Source organism: Stigmatopora argus, chromosome 15 (assembly GCF_051989625.1).
Source record: "Stigmatopora argus isolate UIUO_Sarg chromosome 15, RoL_Sarg_1.0, whole genome shotgun sequence".
Lineage (NCBI taxonomy): Eukaryota > Metazoa > Chordata > Actinopteri > Syngnathiformes > Syngnathidae > Stigmatopora > Stigmatopora argus.
In genome coordinates, this window is record NC_135401.1 from 6,045,375 (window position 1) to 6,066,866 (window position 21,492).

Sequence of the window (21,492 nt, forward strand, 5' to 3'; positions counted from 1 at the left end):
AAAATGGCAAGTCATTGAAGGTGATCTCAAACTGACTTCGAAGATGGGAAAATAATCTTATTTAAAAATAAGGGAGTGTGTCCTTTTGTGTACAGCATTCAAACACCCCAGTGACTGTGAAAGTTGTGCCTTGCTAGGTTAGTTCACACCTTGTCACACAACATTGTGGATTTACCAAATGTCAGGCAAACCACTGTCCGCACAAAATGCAAAATCATTTTTAATGTTCAACTTTTATGTTCACCCTTAATATGGTGACATAAGAGCAACTTCTTAGTCACCTCCAATATTTCAAAGAACGAGAAACATTGCAATTAGGGATTTGTAATGAACCCACGGTTTCCATGCACCACTTGGTTCTGCTGTTTTGGCCAAAAACTGACTTCAAAGCACAATTTGGGTCTTTACCCAAAGTTCACTGAAAAGCAGAATGTATCTAACTTTATCAAAAAATGTTTTAGGATGTTAACAATACCATTCCACAATTCCACAATTGAAGCACCCCTAAAGAATTGATTGAAATAATGAAATGAAACAATGTCCTAAGCTGATTTATGCATATCAGTTTTCCGGTGTCAGTTGAGGCCAGATTGACTTCCCCTATCTCCTCTTTATTGCGGTTCGTGTTCCATTGACATATCAATTGTATTAAAAAAACACCATTGCGTGTCCTCTGAGATCGAATCAATTTTCCAGCGTTGGATGTCTGTCGCTGGAACAGAATCCATTATGGTCAATCTGAGCTGGCCGAAGCATTTAACTTGTACATTAACAGGTCCGCAGACAGTTGCTCTCAAGTGAGGAGATGCATCATGTTTTAATGGCCCAAAAGCCACAGAAACCAATGAAAGATTAGTCGTCGATGTTGTGACTTGACAGTTATGACTTGTGGCTTTTAAACACAGGCGATGATTGCCAAATGTTGAGATTTCTCTTGAGTGGTTAGCAGTGTTATTAGCCGCTTGTTGCCACTTGTATGCGTAGGAAGTGCATCCATCAGCAGTTTTGGGCCTGTTGCTGAAAAACAAAATTGCCTCTTCCTTCCCTCCAACTCTGACCCCAGCGCAACCCGTGACAACTGATAAGCACATCTGGATACGTGAGGATGTCCCTCTGTCTTCCTTCAAATGCAGTATGTTCGCAAAAATGAAAGGTGTGCCCTTCTCCATTGGAGTTCTCTCTTTTTTTTCCACCCACTTAAGGGAAACTGACATCAAACCTTTGGTCATCTGCCTCTCCTTTTCAACTTTCATCATGACATAAGTTCCTCTGAGGGGAACGTCCCTTTACAGCACAAGCTTCCTGTATTTCACAGTTAAGTCTCACCTGCCCCCTAGTGCTAGGCTTCATTATCATCACTGCAAGCCTTTCAACCAATGGTAATCAGACATTTACAAATATCTTTGTAACACATAAGAAACTCGCAACTCAAGATAACTATGTATCTCTACACCCTGAGGCGGTAATAGGTCAGTTCAGATATTTAAACCCCCAAATTAATGGTCAACAGAATGTAAAGAATGAGCCAATATTTGCAACAGATGCTTGGGATCAATGCTTTGGTGGTGTTTTTTCCATCTCTGTGTCACCTACATATAATAGTCAGTAATTGCTAGAGCTGTACTCTAAAAGTGGTGTTATGCATTGGCCTGTCAGCATGTGAACACACAATTACAGCCGGCTATGTTTTGATATGACAAGTGTCCAGCCATTTGATGGCCATTAGATAAACTAGCATTGTTTTAAAAGCTTACTTTCTGTCTATCTATTCTTTTGATTCCCAAGCTCCCGCAACGTTTTCTTAACCAAAGAGACCGCCACACTCTTTGCATCGCTCGCTCTACTGCGAGTGGTGAAATTGTTACAAGTGCTCAGTGGTTAGATCTGTGATGAAAAACAAAAAATGAAAGAAAGAAAGCCGCCGGGGTGACGGAGGAATTAGAAGTTCAGAAGGGCTGGCTTGGCGAACTGTGACGGAAGTGGTAGTGGTGGGCGCCATTAGTGCTCCCAGTTGGGAGGATGACTCAAAGTCAAAGTATTACTTCTTTTATTTTATTCTTTAGTTTGGATTATGTACATTTTATCTCTAATTTTTTTATTCTTATCTCTTCTCGACGTTTTTTTCCTGATAGAATCCTTATTAAAACTACCTATACTGTTTGAAATATAATATCTGAAATTTTATTCTTAGGAGATATTCTGCAGATAATTATTTTGATAGATTTTTAATATTTTTTTCATAGTAAAGAAAGCATGAGACATGATAGGCGCTTAACAAACCGAGAATTCTTTCAAAATGACTTCAAGAAGCTTTTTGGCCTGTTATTGCCCCGTTCTCTGTTTTCATGTCCAGGCAAGAATGTGTTATTCATTCAAAGTCGCTAACAAAGGAGCTTACACTTAAGGCCCAGTACTGGGGCAATGATGCGACGGCACGACTGCGATCTTCGATAACAACACTTTCCGCTTATGTATGTATGGAGAAATGCGCTGGCTTTGTACCTTTGCTCAATTGTCTGTCCTGCGCCGTGGCCCCCGGGCATTTACGCGAGCTCAAGTTGTGGCCGCGGATCAGATGGGGTGTAAAAGGCTTCAAAAGCATCAAAGTGAAGCTCGCTCAGAGCACCGTGTAAATTAGCCTGGTTACATATGCACGAGCTTTGCCATGCCCACAGGTCACATGCCAATCTAAAGAGGAAAGTGACGCTGGTTTTACTCCAAAGATAAAATCTCTGACACCCCCAAAATATTCACAAATAGATATTCTTTTCTTTGAAATAAATAAATCAAATAGCATATTTCAGACTTTTTTTAAAGTAAAAGTTTACTCATGTTTCTTATGGCTATTATAACATTGGATTAAATTTTTTTATCAAAAATACATTTCCCGGAGCTTACTGTTTTTTTTTTTCTAGAGAATGATTATTATTTGCTCACGTGTACTTAGTAATAGTCAAACTGTTAGTTTATCTTTCAAGATGGTGGAAACCTTCTCTTCCTCAAAGTTGTTGTTTCAATTCTCATCTAAAGGCGGCCCATCACGTTTATCAGTACACATGAGTTAATGGAGGTCATCTGACAGATTTTTATTGATTTTCTTACGGCTGTGCTGTCAAAAGGTAGATGTGCCAAATAAGAGCTTGTTGTCCATTCCACAGCGATGAGGCCAGTTGCTAGCTGACCTGTCAAGCATGCTATCTTCTAAAGGGCATTCCCCGTCCATCCTGACACTAACAGTGTAGGTCAACAATAAACAAGTCCGTCACAGCATCACCCAAAAAATGTCAATGTGGCCTCCGATTGCTCCCTTAGCGGCCTTGAAGTTTTCTACCAGAGAGTAAAAAAAATCATTAAATGTAGACAGACAAACATTTGGCTGCAGCTGATAATGTCAGCAGTCAACCTTGAAACTTACCAAAAAATACTTGACAACATAAAGACAAAATCATCAGTTGCACTCATGGTATGGTTTTGTTGCACTTAATTAAACTTCATAGCACAATGATCAGGATGTTGGGATAGAAATTGTACTCATGGTTCCCAGTGTGGCCTTTCAACATGTGACTGAGTCACATTTAAATGGGATGCCAGGTGACACTCTCATTGGCTGTGAATGCTTTCATGCATATTATATTTGCCACTGTTAGTTATCTCAAATTTGTCACTTTCCTGGTTCAAATAAACTTTTCACTATCTTCTTGTAGCATCCCATCCCCCAAAAAAGTTGGTGTTAACTTTGATACTATTTCATGTTTGAATAATAAATTATTGTAAGATTGTTTTGTTCCAAAAAGTAAACAAAACATTTTTTTGTTTGCTTGGATAATATTGAAAACAAAATGCCCCTTAGCGATGATACAAATGTCACCCCAAAATTTGACATTGTTTCAAATGCAAACTTTTGTTTTATCGCATGTCTATAAACAGCAAAACAAAAGCCTCAGGTGACACAAATACCCCCCAAAGTGTCACATATTGATACTATAGCAGTGGCGCGTGTTTTTGCAACCCTATTGTTTATGTGCGGGGCCTTCTGAGAGATGAACTGCCTGCGTTGTTGCTTGCCCGAGCGGAACGCGACGAACCGGTGAACCCTCGAACCTTGAAATGCAGATCTGAGGCCCGCTGAGGAGCGATGACAGCTGTCATATAGCTCCTGTGATGAATCACCCAAAAAGAAAAAAAAATAGAAAAAAGGAGGAGTGTGGAAAGAGGGTGAAAAAGAAAAGCAGCAGCAACTTTTGTGAAGACACAGGAGGATTGTTCTTCCATGTTTTTTATTATCATACTAGTCAGCATAAAAGTGTTGGATTGAGGACTAAATCAAATGCTGTGAGTGACCACTTGAAACGTGGAGGCTGCGCTGCGGGGGATTCTGCCTCCTTTGTTTAGATGCTAATATGCTGCTGTGATAGCAATATTGGAGGAAGGGGGTCCTCCTTTGCCTTTGATACCCATTACCCCTCCCTTCCCTCCTGTATCTTTTTTTATTTTATTTTTTTTACTAGCCAGGCATAACAATAAGCCAATCCCTTGGAGAGTACATTTATTTAGTTATTTTTTTCTTCTTCTTCTCCATCCACTGACCTAAAGGCACCGAGCGCCCATCATCTTGAGCCTGATGGCACTTCAGTAATCAGACTCCCTTGTACATGCATACTCTCTTGTTGTCCACAGGGGCTATAATCTCCTCGTGTATTCATATTTAATGCAACGCAAGATTATTGGATTGTCCTGTAGTAGAATTTTTTTCATTGTAATGGATTGAGTAGGATTCCATACAAAATTATGGTATTTATCAGAGAATTTACATTTTCAGAATGCCATAACTACGTTTAAGTGATGTTTTCATGCACTAATAACAATAATAGTACACAGTCTAATTATGTCCTTTTGGTGTATATAGTACTATACACATACATAAACAGAACAGTCACAACCTCAGGTACACACTGTAATCTAATGAGATCCAGCACAACTGCTGAAATAATATTTCTGTTTTATTTTCATTCTTGCTTAAACTTTCCCCAATTTTTTTTTGCATTATCTTTGAATTGTTCTTACTTTTTTGATTTATCTTTTTTTTTTTCAGATTTAATTTTATCTCACTTTTGAACTTGTTTTTAATGAATATTTACTTATTGTTTTGTCCTTATATTTTCTTGACTTTATTAATGATGATTTTTACATACTTTTCAACTTACTTAATTGTTCATTTATTTATTGTAAATTATTATTTAAATTATGTTTTGTGATTGATTTCTATCTGCTTTAATTTACTCTTATTATATTTTATTAAAAAATATTCACTGTATTTTTTTTCTATTGTAGTGATATTTTTAGCATTTTAATTATTTTCTGTACAATTTGAATTTACTCACCCAAAGTGACCACAAATGTCTGATGAATCTAGCACACATACATAGTACACCTCCACTTTTTGCATAATCGCCTATTAAATTTCCCTGTTGGTTGCGGCTGAGACGATGTCATAATAAGTGACCAACTCCTATCCTCAGTGTCCTCGCTTGCTGTGTAAAATGAGCCCTCTTTGCGCCCTCTCTGAACTGGGGGCTATAGATCAGGGTCCCTATTTGAGCCGGCGTGCTTAATGTTTTCGTGCGTGTGGGCAAAGTCAAGTGAGACTGCAGACAGGAAATGGACAGGAGGGGATCAAAATGAGTGATGGGGCGGCGGCATAGTTGAGGGGGGCTGCAGAAAAGAGCAAAGAAAGAGCAAGGACCTTCTCCAGTTTCATTTTAATAGCAGCGGGCCATTTTTCTCCCTTTTCGCTAAGCAAAGAGCTGACCATTATAGGGCCTCTCTGCAGAATGTGTCAAGCTGCTGCTATTAAAAACACTATTTGCACTGTCAGCTCCTATGAGCCAAATCTATGACCCCCTTAATCCCTCTACCACCATCCTCATTTTTTTTTCTTCCCAACTTTGAGGCCACAATAACTATCATCCGTTAAAAGTAGAAGGCCCATTACACTTGGCCCGTTCACACCGACTTGCATTAAGCTAATATTATCTAGTCCCAGTGTGCCCCCCACTCCCCTGTAGTAGCCCATCAATTATTAATATCCTTTGCTCGCGGCTAATGTTTTGCGCTGCATTATTTAAGGCCATCTTCATTTATCAATAAACATAAATGTTAAACAAAGAAATGCTGATGAGAGTGAAGACGAAAATACAAGTTTATGAGATGATTTGGGAAACGGGACATGATTTATGGAGGTGATATTCATCGGGAATAAGAGCGTCGTAAAGCCCAAGGGTGTTCTGGGGGGTGCGGTGGGGGGCTTTGGGACACGCAAGACTGGGTCAGTTTGCTTGCAACTATGGGAATGTTGCAAAGAGGAACTTGTGAAGTTTTATCAGGATTTCTTTAGTACAGTGGTGATTTCACTTACAAATTAAATTTATCTGTCTGCGCTTAACACTCCGATCTTGATTACCTGATTGAAATTAATGCAAATGCAATTATTCTGCTCCAGCCCTCCATAAAACACCTACAGTTTTGTGACAGCTTTTATGACTTTCCACTAAATTCTTGTAAGAATGTATTTGTAAAGGTTTATTACACGTTCCACTCTGGAAGGTTTACATGGCTTTTAAATAATTGTTTCCCAAAACAGCTTATCTCACAGTGTCAAAATGAAATATGAGGCCCTTCTGAGTCAATCTATGTACTTAAAAAAATAGATAACAAATGAGTGAATAATCAAGGTTTACATCCTATAGTTAATTGGAGCCTACCTTTGTCAACAGGCCCATCAAAAGCATTGGAAATAAAAATACATTGGCCTAAGTGCCTGGTTTTTTACATGCTTTCACCCTTTAAAGCTATTAGCTGTTAAAGGTAATAAGCCGAGAAGCATGATATGCCGTCAATTTTCCATAAATGATGTTGCGACCAAATTCCGACCCTGGTATCTACTTTTAGCGGAACAACTTACATTTGTGCAATTTTAAATAAAAAATACATGACCTGCCGTGAACTGTACTAAAATCTCTGATCAAGTCCAAACTGTCAGTTGGTGCACACAAATGGAAATGACGGACGCCGTTTGAAAGCGTCCCTGCCCTCTTTGCCGTGAAATGCTGGGGATTCCTCACAGTGAAGAAAACTGTGATAAATATAGCTTCTGCCATCTACTTTAAGCTGGTGTGGAATTTAGGTGAGACAAAGAAGACAACGGTGTGCAGAGTGGGTGGCATTGGTTCTCCTCCAGCTAAATAATAAGAGCCAAGCCTGTGCCACACAATGTACCCGTTATTGTACTTCAGTCTGAATGGACAGATTAGGACACACGCCACACAAAGAGTAGCGGGCTGCAATGACAGCGATACGAGGACATTTATAGTGACACCCAAAGGGTACCTTCCCTCGCGCCTTAAAATCTGAGCGCGACTCTTGTGCAGAATCCCCATCGTCAAGGCGCTTAAATTGGCGGCTTGTATCGAAGCGTTGAATGAGTGGTTTAAGGTTTGCAGTGAGCGGTTTTCACAGTTAATTAACCTGCTGCTGGCAGAAGGGTGGATGCCACTTGACAATGTAACTTCAATCAAAAGTATTTCATTTATTTTGTCACACTTGGATATGGAGCAGATTATTTTTCTTGCAATTTGCAGTGGCACATTTTTACATGAAGTCTCAACTGAACTTTGAGGTTTTGTGATATTTTTGGTATAACAAAGAAGTACAACAAGTCACTTCAATATTTGATGCACATATTTTAATCCACAAGTGATTCACCTGACATAATCTTCTACGTATTTTTAAAACAAGTTCTGTGTTTCATGTTTTTCCATGGTTAACATTTTGTACGCTGTTTGATAAAGTATTAAACTTCTCCGTTTCGGCTAAATTCTTGTGAGAAAGCATGGGATTACGAGCTGATGAGTCCCTTGCCATGTTTTGAAAACAGGGACCATTACCAGTGCAAGGTCAAGGACTCTAGGATTAGTGCCTGATTTGTTCTGGCCCGTTATGATTTAGAGGGGGAAAGAGGAGCTTTGAATGCAAGACATTAGCGCTCACCAGGTTTCCGCGGAAACTCGATCTGTGGCGCGCTGAAAGCTGTGTCTTCACCTGTTAGCAGCGCACCTTCTTGTCTCCGGGGTCAACGAGTGTTTGCCACCCAGGACGGAATGTAGTGTGTATGATTCATTCTCTGTTTAATTACAGGGTCTTGCTTCATTTTTAGCTGCTGACTATTCAAACAGGTGCTAGGGTATGGGCCTGAACAAGGGTGTATTACGTCTCAACTTTGAACAAGATCTTTTGTTGTCGTTCATCCAAGCCTTCACTTTTTGTCCTTATTGCGCAAGTGAAGATGGAGACTGCTATGTTATTCTTGAGATGTATTTAAATCTTATTCACCGATATTCTTGAATTTCATCTACAATCCTACAAAGATCACTCGTTCGTGCAGTGGTAATTTTGTCTGACTTTGGTGCAGTCAGCACGAGATCGATTCCCACTCAGTGGTAGTGAATCCAAATGTTTGTCTCTCTATATGTGCCCTAAAACTGATTGGCGGCCAGTCCAGGGTATAGTCTACCATTCCCCCCAAATCAGATGAGATAGGATCCAGCACTCTACACCCCTAACAAGGATAAGTTGAAAATGAATGAATGAATCCTACAAAGTATTTTAGGGCCTCTTTAAGTGTATAATCATACATTCCAATCTCCATACATGTGCATTTTTAATGTAATTCCCTGACTAATTTACATTAAAGCTCGAGGCTGTGCGGGAAAACAATTTTCTAGGGATGTTGGTTAAAAAAATGCCTCGACTTACGCAAATAAGAACATGTAAGCCATTATTGACTTTTGGCCTTTTTAACAACTCTCCTAAGGTCTATGTAATTGTCTATCCATTTATATTAGTTGTTCCGGGTAGTTTTTCAACGTGCTTTGATATGGTAATGGTTATAATTTGATTCATATGTGCAATTAGAGCCAATATTACAATGAACAAGGTGTATTTAAAATAATCCGTTTGTCTCGCATGCACGCAACATTGTAATTATCATAGGATATTTTGCAAAGACAAAATATTCCTCGAATCGTCACTTGCAAGCCGTGATTCAAAACCAATGTATATCCGTGGGGGAATGATGCGTAGGTTTCTGTCTACAGGGAAATTCAGTAGTGGTGCAGGAACACATTGATGTATGGGACTAAATGAAGCATCCTCTCCCATGGCAGTAGGGGATGTATACTGTATAGACAAAAGAATAGTGTGTGTGTGGTGTTGTTGTATGTAACAGCAGGGAAAAAAAGATAAATCTATCTCATTAATCCCTTCTTCTCCCAGCCTTAGCATCTCTTCTAAGGGAATTTGGACCCTAGAAATTCTTGGATGGTCAAATAATACGCATATTCACTTCCAAAGTTAGATTATTTGATGATGAAAAATGAATTTATCTAATTAGGTTATAATGTGATAAAATGATTCACTCCAAATACAATTCAATTGACTTTACAATGTAACTAACTTTGGTTATAATTCAATATGATTCATTTAGATGATGAGGCAATGTATAATAAGATTCATTCCAATTACCATACAAAATCATATAAAACAATTCACTGTATTTACAAAAGAATGTTAACATGGACATTTTATCACTTAGAATCCAATCTTGATAGCTGAATCAAGGTATTTGTCAATACCCATACAATTCACATTGCACATCTTTTTTTTAACTTTTATTCAGGCCTTGCAGTTTTAAAAATCTAAGCAAGTCATCCACCGCTGTCCTAAATATGTCTAGGAGATGAATTTGCTCAAATGCTGTCCCATGACATCATTGGTCATCTGTATGATTTACCCTGTAATCAGTATTAGCAAGACATAAAGACTAAAGAAACTAACAGTTACATAATTTCTGCCAGAATTCATTTATTTATTTACACTATATAACAATCATAGGTAACGCTGAGATGTGTTTTATTTCTTCTTACTTTTTCTCTGCCCCCCAAACCAGCTGTTGTTCCTAAATAAAAATGCACTTTAAACAACCACAACGGGAGTGCACCAAATTCCCATGTGACACATTAAAACCCTTCAGCCTAGAAAGACACATCATTTCCATTCTTCGCGTCTAAGCAAGTTTAAAGATAGCACTACGTATTAAAACTTGTAGATTTACAGACTTTTTTTCTTGTTAATGCTGCAAAAATACTGCAACTGTGCATACTTTACATTTTTTGTCAGACCAGGATACAAAAAGGACAAAATAACTATAAGGAATATGTTTTCAGTCTTTTTTTTAGCTGTTTGTTTTGTGCTTGTGTGCAGTATTCGCTCACATTCTGTTGGAAAAAGCCCTACCTCCCTATAGGTCTAGTGACGTCACTGAGTGGTTGTCCCTAAATTTGGCGTAAAAGCATTGCAATTTTAACCAGCTTGACAGGGGCAAACTAGCCAGGCTGCTCAGCAGGATCCATTATGTTGGTGTTCATTTCTGGGGAAAAAAATCGTGACTTTAACCTCATACCTTGCTCTCTTGCGGCCTTTCATTTGGGTTTGGCTCTCTTAATGCTCAATGATAAATACTGATTCTCAGGCGAAAGTCATTTCAGAATGGTGGTCTTTGAGGTAAATTGACTGGCACTCACCACCCGTGCTGCTCAGTGCAACATTTTGCGAGATTTATAGGCATTTTTGGAAGAAAATTCATTTTGGAACTTCCTACCCCAACCTCACTCTCTTGTGGATATTTTTTTATAAATGACCAAAACCTGGTCTAACTCCCCATTTCTCTGGGCACAGAAGTGCACTGATCTAGATGTTGATGTTATATGAAAAGAGAGCCCAGTGTGTGAATTAAGTTGTAAACTGTTGACAGTTTTATTGCAGTTAGCCCGGTCGCCCTAGGGTAGCTTTAAAATATATTTTTCTCTGCTGTACAGGGGTGATGTTAAGGACTCAGCAGGTGTTAGCTGTCCCAAGGTATTATCAGACCATAATAATATACAATAGACTGGTATGATACCATGTTCTCATTAGTTGAAATAGGGAAAGTGGGTCTCAAAATGTGTGATGCTGAACTGCTTTGAATTTGTGGGGTTTTATGACTAGGGGCCATGAATTTGTAATGGCCTTTTGGTGTTCATTATTCTTCATATCCATTTGATGGACCTCAAATTTCCATACTTGAATTTTGTGCTGCTTAGTAAGTTTGTAAGCCCCGTTGTTGTGGGCATGCAAGTGATGGAAAATGATTTTATGATGTCTTTATTGTTTGGGTTTAGAGGGCCTTGTCATATTCCGTGCCCCTAGGCCTGGTTCTGATTTGTTTCCACCACTGAACGTGAAACAATACATTTCATTGTAAATATGACGTTTCATCCCACTGAAGATATATGATTCATTCCAATCATGACATAATGCAATGTAATCCAATTACGGTACCATATTATTCATTTCACTTAGGATGAGATTCACTCCGATTGTGCTATAATATAATTCTTTAGTTTTGATATAATAGGAGACAAATCACTCCAATTACAATACAACATGAGAAAATCTGATCCACTTCCAATTATAATTTGATTCCCTGACTTAGTTTGAGATCAAATATGATTGACTCCAATTTCTACTGACTCCAACATGTGAAAATACCATTATTTGGTTAATTCCAAGTACAACATGGATCACTCTAATTATTATACAATACACTCCAATTTCAAAATTATTCTATTCTCTCCGTATACGATTGGAACAAATCCCATTATAATGTCATAATTATGATGGGATTCATCCTGTTATTTTGATCCTTAGACTTCCACTTTTTATTCATTCCCCACCATCTATGTTCTAATAAAAGATTTGGTGAGTTGAAATGTCTATCATATAACAAAACATACTATTGATTTTTGGGGGGGAATTTAAAATTAAATTGATTTCACCACCACTCCATCTGAGATGGCCAAGAAGTCCATAAAAAGAGATAAAGAGGTCATAACCATTTTATCAGCCTGTAGTCTCTCTCGCAAAGATTTAGGAGGCAGTGAAAGTGTGATGGTTAAAAATAAGGCTCGTTGAGTACGTTGCAAAAAGATAGATGCATGTGTCTATAAAGTAACTGTTGATATGTTTGATAGATTTTTTGCAGGAGGTTGTATTGAAATGTTTTATATTTCTTTCTAAGAATAAATAAGTGTAAAATTTGTTTGGGGTCAACGTGGCTGAAACCCAAGTTGATTGCAAATTCAATTAGAAGTCCATTTTCCTCCTCATTTTAAAGGTTAGTGGACATTTGATACACCTGAAGCAAGAATATTTCCCTCTGGATACGGACACCAAATGTCAAGTTTGGATCTTAAACATTTGTTTACCCTTTTGCAAAGTTCCACACAATCCCTGGGGCACCATTCGGTTTCCTAAGCGTTCACTTCTTTTTTTTTCCTTTAGCTTCCACTCACAAAGAAAATTAGTTTGAGAGTATACCTATGTTTGGAAGAAGTCATCTCTGTTCTACCCTAAACTTTGGACACAGAAAACACAGTGTTTCAGTTATAATTCTCACAATATCTGCATATTGTTTTCTACACTATATTCTGTAATTAAGAGGTATTATGCAAACTATATTCAAATCAATGTCTCGGTTCTCATTGATGTTTTGATTTTTCCTAGTTTAAGGTCCTTGATTTTGTCCAACAACAATAAGAGTTTGGTTGAACAAAAGAGTTTTTTTTTTTTATTCAGTGTATAGATACAATTATAGAACCAAATACTATGTAGGACTTAAACTTCTAATATGGGTTTTGAAAATTGCCTTCCAATCAATGGGTTTATTTGACAAATTCAATCACGTACAAGATTACTGTATTAAATGTGTTTATCCATGATATGTTGTTGACAGATAAAACTTTTTCTTTTTTTTTAAATCTTGTTACCTTCTCACATTTTACACCCTAAGGCTTAAACCAGGGAATAAGAGGTGAAGTTAGAATCCAATCCTGTCAATGTTCCCCTTCACCTGTCATGATGACAACACATTTGCAAGGGCTTCTTCACCCTTCTAGTTGTCTGTAGGTCATGGGTTCACGATCTGAAGACCACTCCTGTCATAAAAAAGAAGCATTTCTTGCAGAACTTCTTCCTCCTGAGATGTAATTTTCAGCACTTCTACAAGGCCTTGAATATGAGTAGAGGAAACCTGTTAAGGTTTCTCTCTCTCTGTCCACGGCATTTTGTTTTGTGGGAACGGAGGTCGTAAACTTGTGTAGTAGACTGCTGTGTGTGTTCATGCTAATTTTAATCCAGTCATCCATATCGTTGATCTTGTCTGGGGAAAGCTACATAACAGACAGGAAACAAGATATGATATGATCAGATTTATGGGATACTGCACAAAATGGGGAAAAATGAATCTTTTATTGCCTTTTACACATTACAGATGTGCACTAATGGAGATAAAGAAGAGGATTTCAAAGCCAGGTTTTGACATTCACCCCCTCTGCATCTCAAGGTAAGATAATACTTTTGAAAAGCAGGAAGATGAATATGTCTGTGTGTGGTCTGGGTTCAAAATTACAATACATATTCATTTAATCCATTTGTCAAGAAGTTAAAAAGAAGTTCTGGCTACAGTGTTAAAGCATATTAAGTTCAGAACACATGACAACATGCCTTGTGATGAATTGGTTAGCTGCTTTTCCAATTGTAGTCATTTTTAACTAATGTCTGAACAAAAGATCATAGTTATGTCTTGTATTATGTAATGATAATGTAACATATTTCACCACTTTCAGTAATTCACTAGAATGAGTTATAGGTTTTATAATCAAACCTGATCAATCCCATTGGATAATAATTCAAATCTGGTGCTTGATCATTTTTGGTTCATTTGCTTTGAACTCATTCACTGCCATTTTAGGCAAGAGATGCCCAATGGATTTTAATGATCACTGCCATCCCTCCCGTTTAAATGGAAAAGATGTCTATCGCCACCTATGGCACTTAAGTTGGAGTATGTGTGAATATGTGAGAAGTGGGAAAAGCAATTTGAGATATACGTACTCTAAATGGAATTGACTTAGCTTGACTTCAGTTGCAGTGAACTCAAGTCAGATAAGTTAAAACGCTGTTCCACAATATTTTTTTCTGACTGGTTTCACTGCAGTTCATTATAATTGACACAATTGTTCCAGAAATGGACGATGATTGAGGGCGGGGAGCACGTCACCGCACACTCTCAATCACCAGTCAAAATTCTCCACAATGGAACTTAAGGGAAAAACCCTTTGTATGGGTCGACTCTCCTCCTTTTTCCGTCCTGTCATCCTTTGATCTCCTCAGCCCTCCTGGGCTTGACGCCACACACTCACCACTATCACCTTCAAGCACACACCGCCCAACCTCAGAAAGTGCCCACAAAAGGTAAAGGGGTGTGGAAATCTAGTGTTTATTCTTGAAACTCGAATAGAATAGCATATTATAGCATAGCATAATATAGCATAACATAGAGTAGATTATAGAATGTCTTTATTGTCATTGTATAAGTACAATCAAACTGAAAGCACACCCCTTAAAAATGTGTAGATAATAAGGAACAATAATAATATAAAATACATTTTAAAAATACATACAGTGCTACCTGTGTAAAAATAGTGATTTAATATAATAAAACAACTGGTTAATCAAACAAGGAATTGAAAGGGAAAAAATGTTTTCCTTAAAATAAATTGTACTAGCACTAACACTTAAAATAAATCAACCTTATTATAGATAACATTTCAAATTTGAAAACAAATGCACTGGAAGCAGTTTCTAGTAATTAGGAGTAATAATGAGACAGGAAAATATTTGCTCATGATGAATCATTTGTTTATTCATACATATTCATTACTGCTTATCGTCACAAGGTTTGCGGAGGTTCTGGGGCCTATCTATGGACAAGAATTGGGGTACATACACCCTGAGCTGATTGTCAGCCAATCGTAGGGCACATGAAGAAAATCAATGATTCACACATAGGTAGAATTTGGAGTGATTAAACAACCTACCATGCATAGGTTTTGGAATGTGGGAAGAAACCAAACTACTGGCATCCATTGAAAAGTTTGAACCACCAGATATTGTAATGGTTTACCCTTTTATGTCAAAACTTTTATTTTTCAGATTAGAGTTTAACATGTTAAAATCAAAGAAATATAACAATTAGAAAACTAATTTCAGTCTAAAGTAATAATGTGCAAAATTGGTGTCTTTCTCTATTTGGTACTTCATTCAGCATAATCATTGGCCAATTTAGGACCTAAAAAGCTATTAACCTGTAACTTTGGAAGTAAAAAGACACCCCCCCCTTCCTGAACAAACAGTTGTACTACAACATATTGGAGTTTATGCGGCCCTACATTTAATTTCACCTTCTGACTATCTGCTGTGTTGCCAGACCACGAAACTCCGTCAATACTATCAATGTAATCCACAAGCATCCCCTGCTGTCACTGAGCACTTGGCCTCTGATCCATTCTGCACAACGGCTGGTCAGTTTGGGCCATTGATAAAATGTCACGGACTGCAGCGCTTTGATTAGCTCTTCGACTAATGCCATGCTAAGCAGAAACATTACTCTACCCAGCAGGAGGATGAGGAGGTAGGAGAGGGAGAGAACGAGAGAAAATGTACTCTACAGGGAAATTAAGCAATGCGGATGAAATGGCGAAGCGAGGAACTTGTTGGATAAATTAACAACGCAATTACATTACATGACACGGCAGCAAGATGGATGAGGAAAACTTGGCTGGTGTTATGTTCTGTTTTCCAAATTGCAATTTATTTGAGGGCTCTAATGGATGCTGTATTAAAACATCTCTGGCCGCGGTCAGATTTCATTGTGTGTCACCTCAAGGTGATTGATGAGCCTCTCTTCCACGCCCCTTGACCCCCCCTCCATTCAACACACACATCCACGCACACACATACCCCACTTTACTCCAGTGTTCCTCTCCCGGCTACACTCACAACACATTTATTGGGAATTCTAAACACAAGGGTCCAAACATATTACACTGATATGCTTATTACTGCTTTAACACCATCTGTTTCTTAAACAATAGCAGCTGTGGCTTGAAAAAAATACAGTGGTGTCATGATTTACGAGTTTAATCTGACGACATTCGTATCTCAAATCACTTTTTACAATACCGTGGATCCATTCAGCAACCAAGCGTGTAGTGCTGTAACTAAGCTGCTGCAATATTAGTTGCTTTTTACAGAGGATAAATAATGTGATTAAAAATGGGTTTTTCTAAAGGCAAAGTGATGTGCTTGCATCAAAAATAGAATATGTAATTATCTTTGTTTTATTTTTACTTTAACTTCAACTGGGAGGGGCAACAAACATCTTGAGATAAGCCTACTTGGCTTCATATTTGATCATTTCTTTCAAATGTATACTTCGTTTAAGGTCACTGCTAGTATTTCATTTTCTTAATGATTGGGTTATCTAACCCAGATCTAATGAAACGTAAAAAAATAGAAGAAAAATTCAAAATTGAAACTTATTTTTCCCAATCGATAAATTTGAGTTTTTTCTTTTTATAGAACCAGAAGAACATTATTTTGTTTATTTTTATATCGCCACTAGGCTCACAATTGCTTCTCACAGTGATAACTGCGGCTATTCCTCGCGATCATGTCTGTTTGCATAGCTGGAGAAAATGCATTAGCTTGTCGGCACATCTGGAAATCATCAGCGGCTCGGTTATGGCGCTATCGTTGCAGCTTTACATCACCGTTCCTAATGACTTACAGCGCAAGGGGGAAGAAGCACATGCTATCTGCTTTGAACTCACAAGGTTTTCCTCGGATGGCAACCCAATCCTTGATAGGCCCTTTCGTCATGTGTACCTCCCGTTCCCTCTCCTAGAGGTTAACAACATTCCGCAGGATGACATCAGCCAGTGCGCCTCCTAGCCACGAGACAGTAAACAGCTTTGTTTTTTTCTTTTCTTCGTTCTTTCTTTCCAGGTTTGTTTCAGATGTGAGCAATGGGATACATAATGAATGAGGCGCTGACGAGACACATATTTCACTTAGCGGAAATGGCCCTAATGCCGTCGGCCCCGATTAGGATCCACGGTGGGTGGGAAGGAGCTTCAAAACCAATGTGCAAGGCAAAGAGTGTTAAACTCAGGCCCATCCTGAACATCAACAAGCTACTTTCCGACTGTAGTGAAATATTAATACAAAGGTGTTATAATCTGGGAAAAATGGCCAATACCACGCAAGGAAAAATATGCAAGAGCATCTGGCTAAATGATATCATTTTTCATTGCATAATTGCATTGAATAAATGGGGTGGGCCAGTGGGAGAGAGTGGTTAGGGCATCTGCCTCACAGTTCTAAACTCAAGGGTTCAATCCCCAGTGGATACCTATCTATGTGGAGTTTGCACATTCGCCCCAGGCCTGCGTGGGTTTTTTCCATCTACTCCGGTTTCTACCTAAATCCCCAAAACATGCTTGGTAGGCTGGTTGAACAGTCCAAACTTCCCCTAGGTATGCATGCGAGCATGAAGGGTTGTCCATCTCATTGTGCCCTTCAATTGGCTTGCAACCAATTCAGGGTGGTCCCTGCCTACTGCCCATAGCTGGCTGAGATTAGCTCCAGCACCCCTCGCCACCCTTGAAGTTTAATTAACTTTAAACTGCCTAAAACCTGCCTCACAGTTGATGCTGTCCAGTAGTAGTCTGCATTTACACTCTTTTGACCCATTTAAAAATTGAGTAAATGAATGGTGTGTGGTGACTATGTCAACCAGTTTTTGGGTTGTCAACTTTGATGGACAAGAGGCTCAACACCTGCTGACTCATCCCCTCACAAGCCTTTAAGAGGTTACAAAAAGCTTCCCCCTCCCTTTCATCAAAACAACCAACATATCCCCAATCCGCCTTCGCCACATCCTTTGACTTGACACGTGAGAGACAGCACTGACCACGACAGTGTCCTCACCACACCCATTTGACGGCAAATAGGCTAAGTGATAATTTACATAGTAACTTGGAGAATAAAGTATATAGTACATTTAAAATAGAATATGTCAAAATCCCACTACTGTAGTGTTGTGCAACACACTCGTATAGTTCCCAGTGAAATCAATATAAAGGTTGTTCCAGCACCTAAAAAAATTGATATGTTTGCATTGATATGTTTTGGATAAAGAAAATTGAACTTTATTATTTATTTAATATTGAATTTCATAAAAACATTTAACAATAACACAAATTAATGGTATTTGAAGAATGAAACATAACATTGGGCATCATGATTCACTGGTGTGCATGTATTCGCCACCCAGTGGCACTATAGAGTACTGTAAATAAGTGAAGAAGACAGTCACAACTCTTTCTGTTGCGTTCATTCATATTAATTTTCTTTTACGCTTATCCTCACAAGGGTCGCCGGGAGTCCATTCATTCATTTTCTGTACCGCTTATATATTCGTATTCATATTATATAGAAATAAGGCCAATCGTATGTCAGCTTGTATTGCCCCACTGTTTGTTTTTAAATATTTTTGTAATGAACGGGTAATATAACTACCACCCTATAGACCTAATATATATTCATTTGTTTGCCAGTCAAATCAAATACTGGATTAGGTTGTATCGTATCGTATACAATTGTACTTCCAAAAATCAGGTTAAAATGAAAAATCGTATTGAAGTGAACGCATTGTTTTAATTAACAAAAGTAAAAATAAGATCACAGTAACTGGTTTAACAGTGATATAGAATATTTTTTGAATAAAATACTTCTCCTTTCATGACAAGTTCTGTCAATTCACATTCCTCTTGTATCTCAGACTACAACTGAAAGGGTTCACAAAGTGGGAGCTCATAACAAGGCCACATCATCTAATTAGGTTTTCCTTACGCCTTCTTAATAATTCATGCTATCAGCAAGTCTACAAGGAAGTAAGTCTCCTCTTCTTCCCAGGAAGCTTTCGACAAGGATCATGTGTCCACTGTAAGTAAAGAAGTGTGAGTAACAATACATACTATAGCAGCCTCATAAATAAATATGATGATTGTTAATGGGGTTTAATGTTACTCAGTGGTGCCCCAGTTGACCGATATGTGCGACCACCATGGCAATGCGAGCTCAATGGAGGCTACGTGTCCATCCACAAGGAGTCTGTCACCAGGGAGAGAATTCTCAATGAAGGGTTGCTCTCGTTTTATGCCTTGTAAGAACCAAAAAAAGCTATCAAGGTGACTTTTTATCACCCTGCAAAATGCAATCCAATAATAGGAATTTTTATGACTCGGGTATATGCAAAGGGTTGAAAAATATGGACATAATTTTGGTGTTAAAGTTGAATAAAAAAATAAAAACAAACTCTCTAGTTCCAAAATGTCAACATATTCCAATTATCTTAGCTATTAATTTATAATATTGTTGCAGTGACTGCAAATTAGGCAGCCTGGCGGACGAGTGGTTAGGGCATCGGTCTCACAGTTCTGGGGTCTTAGGTCCGATCCCAGGTCGGTCCTCACTTTGTGGAGTTTGTTCTCACTGGGCTTGTTTGGGTTTTCATTGGGTACTCTTGTTTCTTCAAACATTCCAAAAGAATGCAGATGCTGTCTTTAGCAAGGATAGGCTCCAGCACCCCCTAAATCCCTTGTGAATTGAATGAATGAACTGCAAATTATTGTTTAAATTAATACCTGTCAAACGATTGTATACCTTCAAGTTACTCTTTCTAAAACTACACACTTACATTTTACAAATACTTACTCTTGTTACAACTACAAAAATATTTTGACAGCTTAGCATAACATTTACATCGAAATTACAAGCTAGTTTCTTATAAGTATTTTTTACAAGTATGAGTTACCTTTGCACCAAATTGACCCCCAAAATTTTTACATTAAAAAAATTTACAGCAGTTTTAGCCTTAATTTATGGGTTTTCGGCCAATGAGAAAATAGAGGTGATCAGTGGCCAACATTGAATTGCAGTATACTATTCTTGTTGCATTTTAAAAGTTAAAAGTAGCAGCTCCATATTTGTACTTAAACTCCTGAATACATCTGGTATGTCTTTTTCCTGACCTCATTTCACTCCACTGAAGACAAGCGGCCAGAACATCCATGCGGAATCACAGTGAATTGGAAGTATATTATAATGGCCAGCAGAAATACTTTCCTTAAAATTGAAAATGATGCAGGCTTTGTGAAAATACATATTTTTTACCAATTCAGTAACTGCCTGGAACTTCCTTCTAGAAATGTAAACTGTCTGTGCTTATACTGGCATTGCTAATCTTGGTGAAGTCAGTTTCAGCATCTGGTCTTAAGAGCCATGTTTATTTTTGTACTGTACGAGAGAGACGTGATATTTTTTGGTGGTTTTTTAGGATGTTTCTTCTTCTTCCTTTTCCAATAAATCAGCGGAGACGTTCTATAAACGTACTCTAGCAGGGCCGTGCACGTCCACTTGCACTGTTATGATTACGAGTGTGAGACAGGAGTGTTAATATTCCGTCTGTATCCCACTGAGGTGTAGCTCACGTCCATCATTTCTCCCCCCCCTTCCTCCCCTTTGCCATCATGCAGAGTGTTCCAGCAAGCTTGTATCTCCCCCTCCAGGACGAGCTCTATTATAGTCCCTGCACTCCCACAACACAGAGCAAACACATTTCTGTCCCAGCCCTCAGATTCTCCAATCTGTCATTGCAATCACTGGAGGTCGGAGAAAAAAAAAATCCAAAATAAAACATCCCAAAGCCAAATGACGCTCCAGTGTGTGACAAAATAGTCAGAGGCGGTAGGCCGGGGCAATTTGCCTGGAATCTTTCATTCCCATCCCAGGCTCTCATTTCGGTTCTCCCCAGCGCTCGCCTGAGCTGATAACAAGTGTGCGCGTTCGGCAGAATGATGGATGGACTTTAGCCACGGGCTTGTCAGGAGAGGGTGCAGGGCCATATGGAAGTGGCATATGGAAGCTCATAGCGGAAGATGGTGAGAGATGCGGAAACATACATTAAAGATGTTTTTTTGCACTTAGAAATGCAATGTTCATCAGTTTAGTGAGGGTGAGCTTTTAGTGACACTCCATTACTTGATGGAGAGTTTCTGATTGGTTTTGGGAAAAAAAAGTTGAGCTTTAGAATACTGTTCTTACGTTTTTAAATTTCAGTATATTATGTATTTTCCAATGAAGTCATGATCTATCTATATGTACAGATGTGCACGTGTATCATTGTCATTCCTAGCGGCCATGTGGCATCTAGGGATGGAGGGGCCCTGAGGAACTTCGTTTGATTGTTTAAAACCCCGCTTAATTGGCGCTTTGTCTGCTCACTTCTAAATGAGGCGGGACGCCCACGGCGGCACGGAGGGGGTTCCCGTGGAGACCACTCGCCATTTGACAGGCCCCGTAGTGGGTGGGTTGCTGCAGACCCCCCTTTCCCCCCAAATTGCCAGGCATGACGGCGGCCCGTGCTGCACCAAC

The 21,492-nt window shown here is 38.6% G+C and overlaps 1 long non-coding RNA gene across 2 annotated transcripts in view; it reads left to right on the forward strand.

Annotated features, from left to right (window-relative positions):
- LOC144090090 (uncharacterized) overlaps window positions 1-21,492 on the forward strand; it is a 70,565-nt gene that overhangs the window by 32,406 nt on the left and 16,667 nt on the right. For both annotated transcript variants that reach the window (XR_013305276.1, XR_013305277.1), the window contains exon 5: window positions 13,424-13,495. This is a non-coding gene — a long non-coding RNA (uncharacterized LOC144090090). The remainder of the gene's footprint in view (window positions 1-13,423; window positions 13,496-21,492) is intronic.